Raw genomic sequence first — 19,771 nt, forward strand, 5'->3', positions numbered from 1 at the left:
CAATTAGATTGCTTCTTTAATTTTTTTGCAGGCCTCTTTCAAAATGAAAGAAGTGGATCTGATTGGTTGCCATAGGCAACTGCCCCACTCTTCCTCTACACAGATTTTGATAAATCTCCCACAATGTTGTTAAATCTAATCTAATCCCAAGTGCCTTCCACAAGAAAAGAGGTGCAGGGCCTTAGATTAGTTCCAGAAAATAGTGTGTGAGTGTGGGCTGATGCAGAGGCGCTGGACCCTGCAGACAGCTCACAAATGTAGGCTTTTGGTTATACTTGCTGGGAAGCATTTGTCCTAGCACCGGCCACACACCTCACAGTTGACTGCACAGCATAATGCCTTGCAGGCTTTGACACTCCATACCTCAGCGCTCTGTAGGATTGGTTGACATTTCAGCTCCACCACCTGGATTTGCTAGGGCCTCTAAATTGCTGCAGGGAATGTGCCCCAGCCAGACCCAACTGCTCTCCTCTATCACCTTTCTGACAGATTAAAACACAACAGAGTCTGTTAGATGACTGACACATTCCTCCCCTGCCTGGGTCTGAAAGGACTTCATTTAGCAACCCTGGGTTGGAGCTTTTGACTGACAGACTGAAGAGGCGAAAAAGTCATTGCGTTCCATTAAACTCAGTGACTGCCGATGAACAAAACACCTTTACAAAGAGAGGAATGTAAAAAAAAAGGACTGGGGATAGAAAAGGGGACAGGGCTTTTGGGGAAAAAGGAGGATTCTTTTCAGGTTCAAAGACACTTTTTTCTTTGCCTTGTGTCAATCAATTAGGGCAGCGTTCCCAGAGGGGGCACTGGTCAGCTCTCACTGGTGTCATTCATCTGCCAATCTCCATGACATGAACACCAAAGGGCCTCATGTAGCTCTGCGGAAACTGTCTGTCAGGCCATCAGCAGCTGCGATGACATCACCTTCTCTGTTTTTATAAGATGTTCGGAAGAAAGACAAATCCCAGAACCTTACAGCTTATATTTACTCCTCGCTCGTTGCTATTTTGTATGACTGAGGGTGAAGAAAAATGCAATGTATACCTGGATTCCAAAATAAACAAGCCTTTAGATCAAACTACAGCAAGTAATCCATTTCTGATGGCTTTAAAGAAAACAACGTAACCCTTCCAAGTCCTTATAGAGTTAATATAGTGAGTCAATTCACAGTTCTTCAGAGTTTTTCACTGAAGCAAAATATAAAAATAAAGTGTACGAAAGTGAAAATAAACTTTTTTTCTGATACAATTCAAATGAAAAGACAAAATGAAATAAAGATAAAATATCAAAACCATAAGTATTGATATTACTAATGAAAACATTAACAATAAACCTGGCCGTACATAGTAGAGAAATGTGAGCAACACCCGATTGGCAAGACTGGCTGACCATTTATTGTGAATGGCGGCCTCCCATTCTGACCTGGAGGTAAATGTTGCAGGAAAATAAGGATCAGACATATTGGATTACAATTTGCCAATTTTTTATGTACTTGGTGAGATACGCCAATACCTGAGAAGTCTGGAAGGGGCTTATGCTGTATCCCACTGCATGTTGGTCATGCTGGTTGTCAAGTATGGTACCCCCATGTGCTATACTTTTGTGTTGTGTTCCTGAGACTGTTGCTGCCACCAAGTGGTTATTTTGTAATGAGCCCAGAAGTGAGTGAGCTATTCACCCACAATAGCGAGACCCTTTTATTGGGAGAAACCCCTAGAAGGTGGGAGGTCCTTTCCTCTGCCCAAAGCCTGACAGAGGATATCCTGTTTTGTCATTGAGTGATGAGTCTAGCTCCAGCTAAAAAGGTGTAAGTAGATGAGAAGCAGCTAGGCCTCCTGGAGTTACAGCTTTTGCAAAGTATAGAGAGACTCCCAGTCAAACTTGTCCAATACTCAGGGGAGATCAAGAGATGCCTTCTAGTCAGTAGCTGAGAGAGCCACAATTTCCTCCTAACAGTACCAGTAGCTGTGAGAGCTACAATTCCAACTCAGTGAGCATAAGCATCACAAGTGTTTAACTGCATACTAGGACCTGCGGAGCTTCAGGTCAGGCCTCGTCATCTATGTGACTGAGACTGCTACACCTCACAATGCCTGCACCCCACTGCTGTGGACATTGCAGAGAGTCAGTGAATGAAAGAAGGGTCAGAAACCCTGCCAGGAGCCAACCAGTGTGAAAAACGCCTAGTGGTGAGAAATATATGGACTATGATTGTTTATCCCTGAACTAATCACACTACAGAACTATCTCAGGGTGCATTTAAACTGGAATGTGCCACAAGGGAAACCAAGACTATTATTTACAGTGCAGCTTCATCCAGACACAGGTGAACCCCTGCAGAACCCCTCATTCCCACCAGACCATGACTGGCTGTGGCACTGCAAGGCACAGTTTCTGTAACATCCCCACCCATACAGTCAAAACATATTTCACCTACGTGTAGGGTAATTGGAATCTGTTGTGCAACGGATCAGGCAAATGTGAATAGAGAATAATTTAATTCAACTGAGCGATTACTAATGTCATGTATTCTGAGATGTCACGTCAGTGATCGATCAGAGTACTAATACAGATGTAAGAGATAAGACACATGCATGATCAACCCTCAGTATAAAACCAATAAATTCCATTCTAACAGCAATAATTATGATTAAACAGGGTTCCACCTACAAGAAATAAATGTATATATTATTTTGTGTTGTCCTATTTGGTTAAAGGAGTCCAACACTATAATAGTCCAGAGGCTGGAACAGGAGCAGTGAACACATTTCTAATATTCACCCATGACAATCCTCTGTAGACGAACTGTGTAAGAACGAGTCAAGGATGTTATAGTGTGAGCTTTATTGCACACATAATATTTCCTGGACTAGTGTTATACACTGTACAGTAGATCTCTCTGGTACCTTTCTGTAAATCATGTGATTGGTATACAGAGGAAGAATGCCAGTAATGTTACACAAATGCACACCATACAACACCACAGCCCTGAACTCTGTAGTTTGTATTATAAGTTTTTGGGATCATATCTCCTGTCTGTTCACAACTTAGAGCAATAAAGTAAATTTTATATTCACCAGCTGAAGTCGATTATATTTTCTTTAAAAGTCATAGGTTACATATTTCTAACTTTTTTTGCGCCAAAATTTTGGCATGAAACTTGAACATTTTTGGTAGTGTGAAAATCATAAGTGTTTTTTTTCCCCTGAAAGTGTAATTTACTTAATTATTGAAATATAAATATAATGTTTTTTGACAATTGTTAATAAAAAATAAAAAAAACTTTTTAAACTCTGACTATGTTTTTCTTCATAGGGTTGTATAAACACATCTGTCATCATGGTTGTTTCAGTTGAAATTGCAGGCCAGGTCAATTAGCGCACAGCGACATACGTATACAAGCGCTGGAGCTGTGATTGACTTATAGACTGCAGGTCCCGGCTGCTATCAGGAGCTGGAGACCCGCTACTAATGGTGGACATCAGCGATCACGCCAAGTCTGCCATTAACCCTTTAGACACTGTGATCAATACTGATATCTATCTATCTTCCTTACAGAATTTTCAGTGATTTTAAATTTGGCAGTAAAACCCAAAGGTGGTGCAAAGAAACTCAAAAGTGGCACAAAAAATAAACTGTCACATATTTTTAAAGCTGCATAAAATAAAATGGGAGGATAAATAAATATGTGATTAATATTGGTGTAACAAAAATTACAGTAGTTTTCAAATATGTCCCCGGTACCTCTCATGATCTTGTTAAATTGTATAATCCTCCCAGTTCACTGCCCCCATCATGATAAACCACCCCCTACCTTTGGCTTCTTTATGCACATCAATACACATTTTTACCTGGGGTGCCCAAACTTTTGATCCCCACTGTAGCAACCAATCAGATCGCTTCTTCCATTTTTATCAAGGCCTCTGAAAAATGATTGGTTGCTATGGGCAACTGGTCAACTTTTTCTCTGCACAGGTTTTGATAAATCTCCCCCAGTGAAGCTATATACAGGTAGTGCCGACACCATACACTTTCTACATATCCCTATTTATTTATCCCATAAATGTCTCTCTATTTCAACAAATAATAACTATAGTGACTATATGGTTCCAGGATGTACATTTACATCCTGTACATGAAGCAAGCACAGGAGATGTGATCGCTTCATACATGTCGGGATCTGGCTGCTAATTAGCAGCAGGGGACTCGCCAGTAAGACTGAACATCAATGATCGCGCTGATGTCCGCCATTAACCCCTCAGATAATGTGATCCGTATCTGCAGCAATGTGGCGGCTCTGATTGCTCATCTGATCACCCACAGCATGACCGCGGCGATCAGATTAGCCAAGATGGTGGATGAAGATCCTCTCACCTGCTCAAGCTGCTCTCACAGGGTCTTCTTTTCTGGTCTGCCTTCTAGCAGACCAGAGAAGTAAATCTCTGATAAGACTGATCAGTGCTATGTCCATGCATAGCACTAAACAGTATTAGCAATCTAATGACTGCTATAAATTGTCACCTATAGGGACATTAAAAAAAATATAAAACAAATTGGAAAAAAAAAAAGTTAAAAACAATGGATGGATCAACTGCATGAATACAAACAGCTGTCTAATAGCCAAGTGAAAACCCTTTGTGAAAAGGCCAGAAAAAAAACATTTACATTTATAACATTAACTGGTCTGGGCACTCAGCTCCCGTTCTGAGCAAAATAGGTGCATGCTGAACTGATTTATTTGTTTTATTTTTGATCATTTTATCAAAGTGAAAATGATTTATAAAATAAAATCCAAAGTTGCAAATTATGGTGCAGGACAAATTGTAACAACACATTTCACTGAGATTTTACAATTTAAAACTTTTCCCTAGTCAAAGGGTTAAAGTACTGAAATATATTCCTGTATGTCCAAGATGGAATATGTGACGGCATTTGTTTAGATTTTGAGCATACAGTCTGCTTACGCATATTCTCTATAGTTTGTCTTTTTCCATAATTTTAGGCTTGCCATCTAGTCACGGGGTAAGAAGTACATTTTTCTAATTAATACAACTATAAATTACTTTAGGTATTTACCTAAGGCATTGCCATGATTCATAGAGTTTTAACCCCTTCTTTAAATTCAGTTGCTTTGATATTTTTTGCTTTTGTTGTATATTTTTTTTTTTTAGAAGTGATTCGTATGTATAGTCACAAATGCTATTGAATTAATTGCGATAACTTGTGATACACTGGGATTTAAGTGCATAGAGGGCAAGAGAGCCCAAAAGGCTCCTTTCTGATGTTTCTTGTGATTTTTTTATATCTCAACTACATCTTCCACTCGACTGTTTGGTAATAGGGACAAACCAACCTGGAATGCATTCTTCTCTCCATGGGTCCCATTGTAGGTTACATCACTCTTACTAAAGCTGACTATCATGTTCTCATGTCCAAATGCTATTTTACTCAAATCCAGCCCAAGCATGCATGCTCAGCCCAAGGTAGTATGGCTGTTTTAATGGGGAGAGTACTGGTAGACTCCTCTTCAAGTCTAACCTGAGCGATCCCAATATCCCCTAACATACATCCCTCAGGGGCAGTCTTGAGGATCACATATGCATTAGATTGTTGGCCAATCCAGCTGAAATTAGCAGGTTCAGATGTTTATCTGATGTGTAAGGTCAATTTAGTAGATTCAAAGATATTACTACTAGTAGGACAATCTAGGTAGAAGAACGAAAGAAATCTATTAGTAGCCACAGAATTAATGGGGTATTCCAGGCCAAAACTTTTTTTTTACATATCAACCGGCTCCGAAAGTTAAACAGATTTGTCAATTACTTCTATTAAAAAATCTTAATCCTACCAATAGTTATTAGCTTCTGAAATTGAGTTGTTATTTTCTGTCTAACTGCTCTCTGATGACTCACGTCCCGGGAGCTGTGCAGTTCCTATGGGGATATTCTCCCATCATGCAAAGGATATTCTCCCATCATGCACAGCTCCCGGGACGTGACATCATCATTAAGGAGATAGACAGAAAACTTCAGAAGCTAATAACTATTGGAAGGATTAAGATTTTTTAATAGAAGTAATTTACAAATCTGTTTAACTTTCCGGAGCCAGTTGATATATATATATATATATACATATATATATATATATATATATATATATATATATATATATATATATATATAAAAGGTTTTGCCTGGAATACCCCTTCAATGTCAAGATCATTTAGTTAACTTGGGGTGTTACAAGACTCCAGTTCCCAATATTCGGTCCAGGCTAATTTCCACGCATTGACTATTCGCACAGTAGTAAATCTTGCCCTCCAACAATCTTGCGGTTATGAACATACCTCAAACTTCTAGAAATATTTCAAATATATCAACAAACTGTAAATCTCATCTTAAATTTATACAAAGCTGACAAGAAACTAAGTTGATGACAAGCCCTCCAGCAATTGGTTTTCTATATGGATGTTTATCATCACCGTGGCTGCTATAACTTACTTTTCTAAATCGTAAATTTCCCGAGGATACTTGTAAGTGTGCCTTTCTTACCCACAGAATCTAGTGAATAGAGGGTACAGTTTGGCACAAATTCCAGGCTGAATGAGTGCCAAGTTTAATGTATTTTTTTTCTGTTAATCCTGCCAGTTTCTCTGCATTCTAAACAGCTCAATGTTTAACAGCCAAGCAGACTTTAGATACAGTAACAGCGTTTGTTGTCTGAATTAGAGCATTATGTTCCAAGCTGGAAGAGTCTCAGATAAATGAAAACATTCTTAGGGCAGGAAGCAGACTACATACATTGTTGGTTTGGGGAGGGGGATGGAGGGGGAAGGGGTTCTAGGAGTTTCCATCAATATGCACCAGTATACGCAGATCAGTCACCAAAAGATATGATGACAACCCAAGCTACTTTTCAAAAGATATTGTTCATCATGCCCAAAATCAACTGCTTGCAGCCTGAACACCAATTATTATTGTTACTACGAGCTGTATGAACCAAGCACAGGAACAAAAAATGACATACAGTGGTCCCTCAACATATGATGGTAATCCGTTCCAAACGGACCATCGTTTGTTGAAACCATCGTATTTTGACAGTGTAAAGTATAGGACAGTGGTCTACAACCTGCGGACCTCCAGATGTTGCAAAACTATAACACCCAGCATGCCCGGACAGCCAACGGCTGTCCAGACATGCTGGGAGTTGTAGTTTTGCAACATCTGGAGGTCCGCAGGTTGAAGACCACTGGTAGAGGAAGTTGTACTCCCCTGTCCCCACCGCTCCGGACCGTCACCGCTCGTCACCGCTACCCGGGCTGTCGCCTTCCATCGCTGTCGCCGCGTCCACGTGGTGTCCCCGACGCTCCGGCAAGGCCTCTGCTTCCCCGGCATCCTCGCTCTCCGTCGCCGCCATCACGTCGCTATGCACACCGCTCCTATTGGATGACGGGACGGCATGCACAGCGTCGTGATGACGATGGAGAGCGCTGACGATGCAGGGGATCCCAAAGAGAACGCGCCAGAGCCCCAAGGACAGGTAAGTGATCGTCAGCGGACCACATGGGGCACCGTAAACGGCTAACCGGTGGCAGCTGAAGCAGTCTGCGCTGCCGGATAGCCATTTATGCGATGGCCCCGACATACAAAAGCATTGTATGTTGTTGCTGCCTTCAACATGCGATGGCCTCTGAGAGTGATCGTATGTTGAAATGATTGTATGTCAAAGAAAAAGCCAGGGTACACTGGCGAAACGTCAGCAGGAGGGGCTATAATGTTTTTATAAATCGGCATCCTAGTGACACTATAGCAAGATTCTAACAGGGTGGGGGTTTTCTCTAGTCAGCGGTGGCGACACTGTCTGGCTTAACTAGACCTTTCCACTGTGATACTGATCACAAGACATATGGGCAATTTTGACCTATGTTGTAGTCACACTGTGGATGACCGGACTTTTTAACATTTTTTCACTATGGTACCAAAAGCACAATTTATAATTTAGTGGTTGTAATAAAAGTTAAGTTTTAATAATTTAGTTAAGTAGTCTCTAGTTTAGGGCAGTCCTTGGGGACGTGTCCCTAAAATTGTAATTTTCAGCCTAATATGGGGACCCTGTAGGGGTGAGAAATGGCATGTTCAAATCGGGGAGAGGATATACAGTGGTCCCTCAACATACGATGGTAATCCGTTCCAAATGGACCATCATTTGTTGAAACCATCGCATGTTGAGGGATCCGTGCAATGTAAAGTATAGGACAGTGGTCTACAACCTGCGGACCTCCAGATGTTGCAAAACTACAACACCCAGCATGCCCGGACAGCCAACGGCTGTCCGGGCATGCTGGGTGTTGTAGTTTTGCAACATCTGGAGGTCCGCAGGTTGAAGACCGCTGTTAGAGGAAGTTGTACTCACCTGTCCCCGCCGCTCCGGACCGTCACCGCTGCCCGGGATGTTGCCGTCCATCGCTGTCGCGGTGTCCCCGACACTTCGGGAAGGCCTCTGCTACCCCGGCATCCTCACTCTCCGTCGCCACCATCACGTCGCTTGGCACGCCGCTCCTAATGGATGACGGGACGGCGTGCGGAGCGTCGTGATGACGACGATGGAGAGCGCCGACGATGCAGGAGATCCTGAAGAGGACGCGCTGGAGCCCCGAGGACAGGTAAGTGATCGTCAGCGGACCACACGGGGCACCGTAAACAGCTATGCGGTGGCAGCTGAAGCAGTCTGTGCTGCCGGATAGCCGTTTATGCGATGGCCTCTGAGAGGCCATCGCATGTTGAAATTATCGTATTTCGGGGCCATCGTAGGTCGAGGGGTCACTGTAGTAGGTTCTGCCTGGGGGCTGAGAAGACCCCAGTCCTTGTAAGCCAGTAGATAACTACAGTTAGTTCTGGTTGCCGTGCAGGCCTTAAATGTGGCTTGTATAACTGGGCCTGGAATGTGGCCTGGTTGGGACAGTCCTGGGAGCAGTGGGCTTGGCACAGTATGTACTGAGACGGGTAGTGAACTGTGGTTCCTAGAGTTGGATCCATAGGAACCAGACCATTTCTTTTCTGACATTGCTAAAAGAAGATCACAGGCAAAGGAAAGGCTCCTGTGAACAGAACTGGGACCTGAACAGATTCTGTACCACTGAATATTGTTTTATCCCCAGGCAGAAGAAAGCACCACTTCTACTGGATTACTAGACACGTGAATGCAAACTATCCTCAGTCAGAGCCTTGTGCACAAGTTAATATTGTGGAGAACATTCAGTAGGCACTTCATATTTTTCAGTACAGGGCTGTACTCAATTGGGTATGCAATTTTTTTCCAGACTTCCATATATCTGACAAAAAAGAAACTGTTTGGCCCTTCTATGTGCACTGTATTATGGCGTACAACTTGGATGTTGAATTCATATTAAGACTTAAAGGGGTACTCGGGTGAAAACCTTTTTTCTTTTAAATCAACTGGTGGCAGAAGTTAAACATATTTGTAAATTACTTCTATTAAAAAATCTTAATCCTTCCTGTACTTATTAACTGCTGAATACTACAGAGGAAATTATTTTCTTTTTGGAATGCTCTCTGATGACATCACGAGCACAGTGCTCTCTGCTGCTGATGATGTTATTATAATAATAACAATTTTTTTTATTGTTGTCCTTAGTGGGATTTGAACCCAAGTCCCCAGCACTGCAAGGCAGCAGTGCTAACCTCTGAGCCACCATGCTGCCCTTAGCATACATCTGCTATGCATGGTTGCTAAAATGGACAGAGATGTCAGCAGAGAGCACTGTGCTCGTGATGTCATCAGTGTTCCAAAAATAAATGAATTTCCTCTGTAGCATTCAGCAGCTAATAAGTACTGGAAGGATTAAGATTTTTTAATAGAAGTAATTTGCAAATATGTTTAACTTTCTGCCACCAGTTGATTTAAAAGAAAAAAGGTTTTCACTGGAGTACCCCTTTAAACTAGGTTTCCACAACAGCTCAATAAATGAATGTTGGTAGAATCTTTACTAGTATTTTTTTATTCAAAAGTCCCTGATTTTGTAACAAATAACAGACAATAGTAACTGAAATCCTCTTTGTTACACTCTTTTTTTCCCTTGCCGTTCCATATCTACATATTGTTTTGTGCGGTTTTCAGCATGTTAAAATACTGAGCGGTCACTTTTGTTTCTTCCAATGCTGCCCACTCACTTGTATTGCTGGAAAAAGTGAGTGGGAGTAGCGGACAGATGGTTTGTGGGTAAAGTCAAGGGTCACATCAATCAGGTTCCATTCTAATTTTGCACAAGGGATATGTAATTACGGATAATCCATGTTCTCCTCTTCTGTAATAGCCCTTGGAGAAGAATCTGTAGTCTCGGTATTGATTATGCCGTTAACACATGTGCTCTCGTGTACAAAGAAACACTGAATATTACTATAGATGTTATTATAGAGCAAGGTAAATACAATGAACTGTCTACAACTACAATACAGTTCATATAAGCGTTTTAAGGAGCTGCCTTTTTCCTCTTAATATATAATTTACTAAAACATTAGTTAAATAGATGTATATTTTACAGGACGGCAGTTCACCCATTATACCCATTATAGGGTGGCACATTCAGTTTTGCCTCTTTTTATGCACTGTATTGGTCTCTCAATATTTATATATTGTACTATAAGACCCGCATGATCATTAAAGCACACTGAATGAAAGCCTCAATTCTTTTTAAGCTCCAATTGTGCACCCTCTGCAAAGCATATCTAGTAAAAGTGACTATACACTGCCAAGAACAGTCAGCCGGATGAAAGATACAGCTGAAAAGTCCCTTTGCACCTTTGGCATCACACCATTTGTACTTTTTCCCACATCAGTATGAAGAGTACCTGTCCAATTCATTGTCTGTCAGATTGTAATTGGTCTGAATAAATTCCGTCTTAATCAAAAGTCTCCAGATTACCCTTAAAAACTGTGTACGACTGTGTATGGCTGTGTATAGTTTTTTCCACTTTTTACATATTTATCATGGCAGAGTAGAGGCCACTCTCAAGCCATAGTCTGACTCCTTAGGGCAATGTTTTAATGCTGAAGCCATATGTCCAATATGTCATTGGTGACACCAGGCCGTGAAGTCAAAGACAATACTTCTTAATGCGGTAATTCCTTGGTCCGAAAATGATGTCAGGTTGATGTCATTGTGAGGGTGTGATGAGGGCAGATGGAATTACCCTAGGGGCAGATGGCATTAACCCCTTGTGTTCGTGACGCCAGGACGTGGTTTATCCTCTACACCACCCGAAGTAATACTGCTGGATCCAGGGCTAGGCAAGGGGGGCAAATAATGACTCCGATGCCAAGTTACGGAACAACAGCAGCTTTACTGACACAGATGTAACAGTCTATGCAGCTTGGTTAGGCCCATGGAGGTGATCATTGACTTCAGAGACCTTAGGTCTTGCTGGAACAATGGACTTGAGAATCCGTGTCTCTTTGACTGACTTTAGGCCTCTGCTGGAATCCAGGCACAAACCTAGGACTTGACCTCACCGCAACTCAGCACTAAAGAGACTGAGCAGAGGCTCAACCCAGGGCTTATATGGGGGAGAGGGAAGTATCAGCTATTTACAATACAAAAAGCACAAGAACATTTTTACAAATACACAGAAAACTACATATGGTTCACTTATTAAACAGAAATAAATCACTGATGATTTCATATATCCCAGTCATTGGTTTTAAAATAGTTCAGTCAATATGGTTTTGAAGGGTTAAGAGGACAGATGTGACCTGATGAAATACTTTACTTAAAAGAGCATATTAAGTTAAGGTTAAAGCCCAGAATCCATGTCTAAGTGAAAATGATCCCCCATCAGTGACAGTCCAGATGTGAGGTGATCTCATGAAGCAGTATTATTTTCAGGTGTCCGTGGTGTTAGTTCAGTTCATAGCATGTCAGAGAGATGCAAGCGTCCAGATTCTGTCATGCTAAAAAAAAATTAATAATATACAAATAATGTATTATTCACCTAAAATTGAGGAAAACCAATGATGAAGGAGAAGCGCAGAGACAACCAGGCCCTGATGCTTGTGGCCTTAAAGGGGTACTCCGCCCCTGGACATCTTATCCCCTATCCAATGAATAGGGGATAAGATGTCAGATCGCTGGGGTCCCGGTGCTGGGGACCCCCGGGTTCGCCGCTGCAGCACCGCACTTTCATTACTGCACAGAGCGAGTTCACTCTGTGCGTAATGATGGGCGATACAGGGGACAGAGCAGCTTGACATCATGGCTCCGCACTCGTGACATCACGGCCCGCCCCCTTAATGCAAGTCTATGGCAGGGGGCATGACGACCGCCACGCCCCCTCCCATAGACTTGTATTGAGGAGGCGGGACGTGACGTCACGAGGGGCGGAGCCATGACGTAACGATGCTCCGGCCCCTGTGTTGCCCATCATTATGCGCAGAGCGAACTCGCTCTGTGCAGTAATGATAGCGCGGTGCTGCAGCGGCAATCTCGGGGGTCCCCAGCAGCGGGACCCCGGCGATCTGACATCTTATCCCCTATCCTTTCAATAGGGGATAAGATGTCTAGGGGCGGAGTACCCCTTTAAGACCCGTCTGCTACATAAGTAACAGAAGTACTGTAAATGGCACATGGTGGTTGGTTCAGATATTGCTGAAGAGCTTCATGCCCAGATCTTCATGCCGCACATTTCCTAAACACTTGTTTTTCCTATTAAAAATTAACATCTAGATGTTACATGTGAGTGAAATTTATAGAAATGGTACAGACTAATAGATCAAAATGGTCATTTATACAGACCTTGAGTAACATTATATTAATTACTCTCACCAAAAACTATGAGGCTAATTTTGGAAAAGTTTTACAAACTTTATTAAATATCTAATAAAAACACATAAAATTACAAAAAATTATGAATCGGTGGTCACAGAACACATACTGAAAAAGCAATGATAATATATAATATGGTGCAACCATTCATTGCCTCCACAGCAGTCTTAATCTTTGAAGAAGGTCCTTACTTGGACTGAACCATCAGACAAATTCTGCATTTATGGACTGCACAAATAAATATCAAAGATTCTAAAGCATTTGCGTGCCAAGTTTCTCTTTACTGGATACAAAAGGATTGGGATCCTACTTGTGCACTACCAAGAAGAGTGGCATACACATATTTTCTCTAATATATAAGCGATATCATAGGTATACATTGGTGTCATATGTCAGGGAATACTCCCATTAGGAATAATGCAGTGTGCACATAGCCTTAACCTGGTAGTTTGTTTTTGATGTATGTGAGAATGAGAAGAATAAAGTACCAGAAAGAGGGGATTGTGTCACCATTAGAGATGAGCGAACTTACAGTAAATTTGATTTGTCACGAACTTCTCTGCTCGGCAGTTGATGACTTTTCCTGCATAAATTAGTTCAGCTTTCCGGTGCTCCGACGGTTGGAAAAGGTGGATACAGTCCTAGGAGACTCTTTCCTAGGACTGTATCTACCTTTTCCAGCCCACCGGAGCACCTGAAGGCTGAACTAATTTACGCAGGAAAAGTCATCAACTGCCGAGCGGAGAAGTTCGTGACGAATCGAATTTACTGTAAGTTCGTTCATCTCTAGTCACCATTTTATTTTTTTAATAATTAAAATTATTCTATCAAGAATAAAGCATTACATTTATGTATTTAGTTTTAGGACAATGTAGTTTTAATGTTATTTATTAATAAAGTATATATTGGGGGTTGCCATTACTGTAGCCACTTTGTGGTGTGTCACTTAACAACACCTACACAGTTGCTTTATGGCAGGCCCAGGGCATAAGAAAGTTAAGACTGAGAGTGTCTCATAATCATGGACTGCTTACTGCACATGTGCATAGCACAGGCTAGGTGAAATGAATGGGGAAGGCATCACCATTTTCTTTAAGTCCCTGAGGAGCAGTGACCTATCAAGAGACATCTAATCTGTTCTTTACCACTCTTCAGACACCAACAAAATGGTGACAGTGGAATTGAAAAAACTACAAAATCCCTATCCCCCTTTCCTTTTGCACATAGACAGAGGAAGGTAGACGGGCGAGGTCTAATTTGCAGAAGCCATACAAGTTGCTTGCTTTCACCAGATTCCTCATGTTAACACCCTCTGCTGGTCAACAGTGGGAGATATGACAAGTTATTATTAAATTTTTCATATTATGTTACAAGTAAAATGATTATTTTAAATATTTCCAAAAAAATATTTAAAAAATGTGGGGGAAAAACACAGAAAAATAGCCAGCACCACTACCTAATAAACAGGTGCACGCTGCTGTGGCAAATACAAAGTATACAAAAAGGAGGCAGCACTCTTGGTCAAAAAATGGAGTCTCTTAGCATGGGGGACACGTATTGATCAAAAAGTGCCCTAACAGTCTCCATTTTTCCCCAAGAGTGCTGCTGCAACCTTCTTTTTGTATTCCTAGAAAAGAGCAGATATAGCTTTTGCTTCTGTGCCAGGGAGCATCAAATTATACCCCTGGTTTTTATACAGATACCACTTGCATTGCTTGTCCAGGTTAGTATGACCTCATTCACATGTATAACATATAAATGTATGGTCTAAGGTTCTATAACAGTTTTTTTTCATTACTCCAGAAATATCTGCCTGCTTTTGCTCAGCAGGCACAAGGATATAAGTTCTTACAGACTGTTCCAAATACACAATATGTTTTACATTTAGATGTGATTATAAAGTGAAAGCCTTTAGGCATGTGCCCAGATGTTTACCACAAAGCACAGGATGCTGTTGTGTAATACACTCATGACTCTCAGTTGTGTTCTTCATGTGCATGCATTGGGTAAGGCTTTAATTCAAATATAACATGAGGCTACAGTCAAAGTAATTAAAAACCATGTATAAAGTATCACATGGAGCAAGAAAAATAGGAGGGCGCCATTTGTGAACATGTTCATTACAGTGCATTTCTCCGTTATGCAGAAAAACAACTGGTGCGCTTACTTTAAAACTGGTACAAAGGTTGGTAATAGCAATTTATTGAAATATATTTTTCTTTTAGTTTCTGTTGCATGATTTTGAATTGTGACCTAAATAAATCCATAGAAACACGGAAGGACAAAGTCTCTGCAGAGTCTGCACCTAGGTAGATCTGAAGCCAGTCCTTAAAGGTGCCCATACATTTTCAACAACTGTCAGCCAAACAAACAGTTACCCCACACACATGAACGTTTAGCAGAGGTGATCACTCATATGTTCTCTATGGTTAGGGGAGGGGTAAGCTACAGCCAGATGGCCCTGACACAGTTTTTTTTTAGCTCCCAGAGCAATTAGGTCAGTTGGTGAGAATCCAACTCGTCCAACTCTTTCCTTCACCAACACAATCTGTTGGTGGAGAGGCTGCCATACACCTTAGAAATCCAACTGAAACAAATAAAAAAGTACAGGAGCGCGATCCTAGTCTGTTACCCAGGTGAACAATGTTTAAAAGGTACCTCTCATCAAAAAAACTTTTGATTTATTATAGATTAATGTATGCAGAATAACTTTACAATTGCATGTTATTAAAGAATGTGCTTCTTTCTATTTAATTTTCCACTTTGAAGAAATGACCACTAGGGGTCTCCCTACCAGTCCTAGCAGCAAGCATTTCAGACTCATGCTGGAGTCCTAAACACTACGAGCTGCCAGTCTGCTTTGTTCACAAAGGAGAACACTCAGAGCTGCCAGCCTGCTTTGTTCACAGCCTGTTTGGCTGTGAACAAAGCAGGCTGGCAGCTCTGAGTGTTTAGGACTCCAGCATGAGTCAGAAATGCTTGCTGACAGGACTGATCGGGAAAAATACAATAGAAAGAAGCATATTTTTCATTAACATGCTATTGGAAAGTTATTCAACATTCATTAAATCTAAAATATATCAAAAGTTTATTTGATGAGAGGAACCCTTTAAATGATAGGTAAGATCAGTTGTGCTCACCGTAGTTAGTTATGCTGAAAGCATAATGTCTGAGCGGGTCAGCTTCACACAGTATAAATCCAATAGAAAAATATGGATGTAAAATAGAAATAAAATACGGGTTTATTTTTTATTTTTTATCTAATAATGTGCACAATAAAAGTCTATGGAAATGTAACTGTCAGTGCACACTCTGTTTAAAAAACGGGTGTAATTTCTAAACAGTGTTTGCTCTTTCCATAGACTTGCATTGTGCACATTTATTAGATTAAAAATACACCCGTATTTTATTCCTATTTTAAATCTGTATTTAGCTATTGATTTTACACTGTGTGAATATAGCCTCAAGCTGATGCCAAGCCCCTAAGGCATTGCTCATCTAAGCAAACAAACCAATCTTGTACAATTAGAGATCTCCTATTTAGAATCAATAGACGTATAGTATCCATAACAATTATTGACTCCCTATTGACTTTTATTTTTTATTTTGGAAAAACAATTTTTAAAAACAAAATAATTGAATGCAAAACTATTCTAAACATGAGGCATCGTTGGAGACAACTAAACCCGAAGCCCGTGTATTTCATCTTTTTACATGTGGACACTGCAAATTTCTTCCATTCTTCTTTGAAAAACTGTCACGTTGCCTAGGGACTATGTGTGAAAAGCAGTTCTTAAGGTCGCCAGAAATATTTAATGATTTCTGGACTTTGACTTGTCCATTCTAAGACATTGTTTTTATTAAGCCAATACTGTGGAGCTGAGGCCTTATGGTTAGGTTTTGAACAAAGATTCCTCCTCCAAAAACACGGCGGGATAAATCATGTTCTGAGACCAGAATACGGTAAGGGAATCTTATTACCCACAATGCAACATGTTTAGCAGAGAATCCGCTTCCTCAGACATGCCTGAGGAAGCAGATTCTCCGCAAAACGCGTTGCATTGTGGGTAATAAAATTTCCTTACCGTATCCTAGTCTCAGCGCCTGATTCATCCCGCCGTGTGTTTAGAGGAGGAATCTTTGTTCATATGCTGGTTGCTGGCGTGAAGTGGCTGCAGAGACCTTCACTTCTGCTTATGTTATCCCACTGCTGCACTTCGTTCTCAGTACAACCATCCATGGTAAGTGCAGATCACATTTAACATTACCATTGGTCTCAGGGTATTACACTACATAGCGCATCCTGTTGTTTCTAGGTTGGCTGAAAAAACAATCATTTCTAACAAATCTTCATTCACGTATAGAACAACAAAATGTTGATGGCAGAGAAGGCAAAATATAACTCACAGTTTTCCAAACTTTTCATGTTGGTGGCACCCTTTTAATATGCCCATAGGTTGGTGGCACCCCTCGCCGTAGAGCCATTTACACGTATCATGTTATACTTCCTACGACGCACAACGTGATACCAGTATCCAGTTTCAGCATTACAAATGTGGCTGCTAATCCTCCTGTGCCATTTCATCACCCCCTGTGCCATGTCATTCCACCCCTTTATCAATCTCTTTGCCATTTTATTCCCCCTGTGCCACTTAATTCCCCTCTTGATCCCCCCCCCCTTGTGCCACTTCATCCCTCCTCTTGATTTGTGCCTGTGCCACATCATTATCCTCCTTAATCTTCCCCTGTGTCATTTAATTCCCCCCCCATTACCCCTCCTTTATCACCCCCTGTGCCACACCATTACCCCTCTCCCTGATCCCCCACTGTGGCGTTGCAGTCTAACCTGGCTTGTGTTGCTCAGTGCTCTTTAGTAGGCCCAGTTGAAGGCTTGGTGGGTCTGACGAGTGACGTCCTCCTGCATGGCTTCTCAGCGCAAGGCTAGGAGTGTCATATGTCAGTCCCAGCAGCCACCGAAGCTCACTGATTCAAAGTGGTCGTGCCACCAGCTACTTTTTCAAGATCAGCAGCAGGACCGTCCCCACTTACTAACAGCGACCAGTAGCAGCTGCTGCTGCTGGATGGTCCTGCAACACACCTGGGTTCTGATGTTGACACACCAATATGGAGAAAGCCCTGCTGTAGGCAGTATGATATATCAATGTTTTTCCATGTTTTTTTTTTTTTCCTATTTTCTCTGATGGCTGCAGAAATTAAAACGCACAGGCAACACTAATTGGTGTTCGCAATACAGTGTACTCAGTAGCTCGAGAATTGTATGCCACCCGTAACAGGTAATATTAGCATTTGCTTGGAGCATCCTTTGTCTTTATTTTGCTAAGAGACAGACACATTTCTGTTTGTAGAATACATGATCTCGCAATGAAGCCTGTGTAATACATTATTTTGGGAGAGTGAGATAACACATCCTAGATCTGAATGAATGAACTAATCGTATGAAATACTTTCGTCTTTACATAGTTGAATGTGCTGACAACAAAATCACACAAAAACTATCAATGGAAATCAAATTTTTCAACTCATTAAGGTCTGAATATGGAGTGACATTTAAAATCAAAGTGGAAAACCACACTACAGGTTGATCCAACATTGATGTAATGTCCTTAAAACAAGTCAAAATGAGGCTCAGTAGTGTGTGTGGCCTCCACGTGCCCATATGACCTCCCTACAATGCCTGGGCATGCTCCTGCCAACTCCTGGACAGTCTGTGGTGCAACGTGGCGTTGGTGGATGGAGTGAGACATGATATCCCAGATGTGCTCAATCGGATTCAGGTCTGAGGAACGGGCGGGCCAGTCCATAGCATCAATGTCTTCCTCTTGCAGGAACTGCTGACACACTCCAGCCACATAAGGGATAGCATTGTCTTGAATTAGGAGGAACCCAGGGCCAACCACACCAGCATATGGTCTCACAAGGGGTCTGAGGATCTCATCTCGGAACCTAATGGCAGTCAGGCTACCTCTGGCAAGCACATGGAGGGTTGTGGGGGGCCCCCGAAAGAAATGCCACCGCACACCACTACTGACCCACCGCCAAACTGGTCATGCTGGAGGATGTTGCAGGCAGCATAATGTTCTCCACAGCATCTCCAGACTCTCGTCTGTCACATGTGCTCAGTGTGAACCTGCTTTCATCTGTAAAGAGCAACGGGAGCCAGTGACGAATTTGCCAATCTTGGTGTTCTCTGGTAAATGCCAAACGTCCTGCACAGTGTTGGGCTGTAAGCATAACTCCCACCTGTGGATGACGGGCCCTCATACCACCCACATGGTGTCTGTTTCTGACCATTTGAGTGGACACTTGCACATTTGTGGCCTGCTGGAGGTCATTTTGCAGGGCTTTGGCAGTGCTCCTCCTGCTCCTCCTTGCACAAAGGCAGAGGTAGTGGTCCTGCTGCTTGGTTGTTGCCCTCCTACGGCCTCCTCCACATCTCCTGATGTACTGGCCTGTCTTCTGGTAGCGCCTCCATGCTCTGGACACTACGCTGACAGACACAGCAAACCTTCTTGCCACAGCCCGCATTGATGTGCCATCCGGGATGAGCTGCACTTTCTGAGCCACTTGTGTGAGTTGTAGACTCAGTCTCATGCTACCACTAGAGTGAAAGCACTGCCAGTATTCAAATGTGACCAAAACATCAGCCAGGAAGCCTAGGAACTGAGAAGTGGTCTATGGTCTGCACCTGCAGAACCACTCCTTTATTGGGGGTGTCTTGCTAATTGCCTATAATTTCCACCTGCTGTCTTTTCCATTTGCACAACAGCATGTGAAATTGATTGTCAATCAGTGTTGCTTCCTGAGTGGACAGTGGGATCTCACAGAAGTGTCATTGACTTGAAGTTACATTGTGTTGTTTAAGTGTTCCCTTTACTTTTTTGAGCAGTGTATGTTTCCATCTTCCCGACTTGC

The sequence above is a fragment of the Hyla sarda genome, chromosome 5, assembly GCF_029499605.1.
Source record: "Hyla sarda isolate aHylSar1 chromosome 5, aHylSar1.hap1, whole genome shotgun sequence".
Lineage (NCBI taxonomy): Eukaryota > Metazoa > Chordata > Amphibia > Anura > Hylidae > Hyla > Hyla sarda.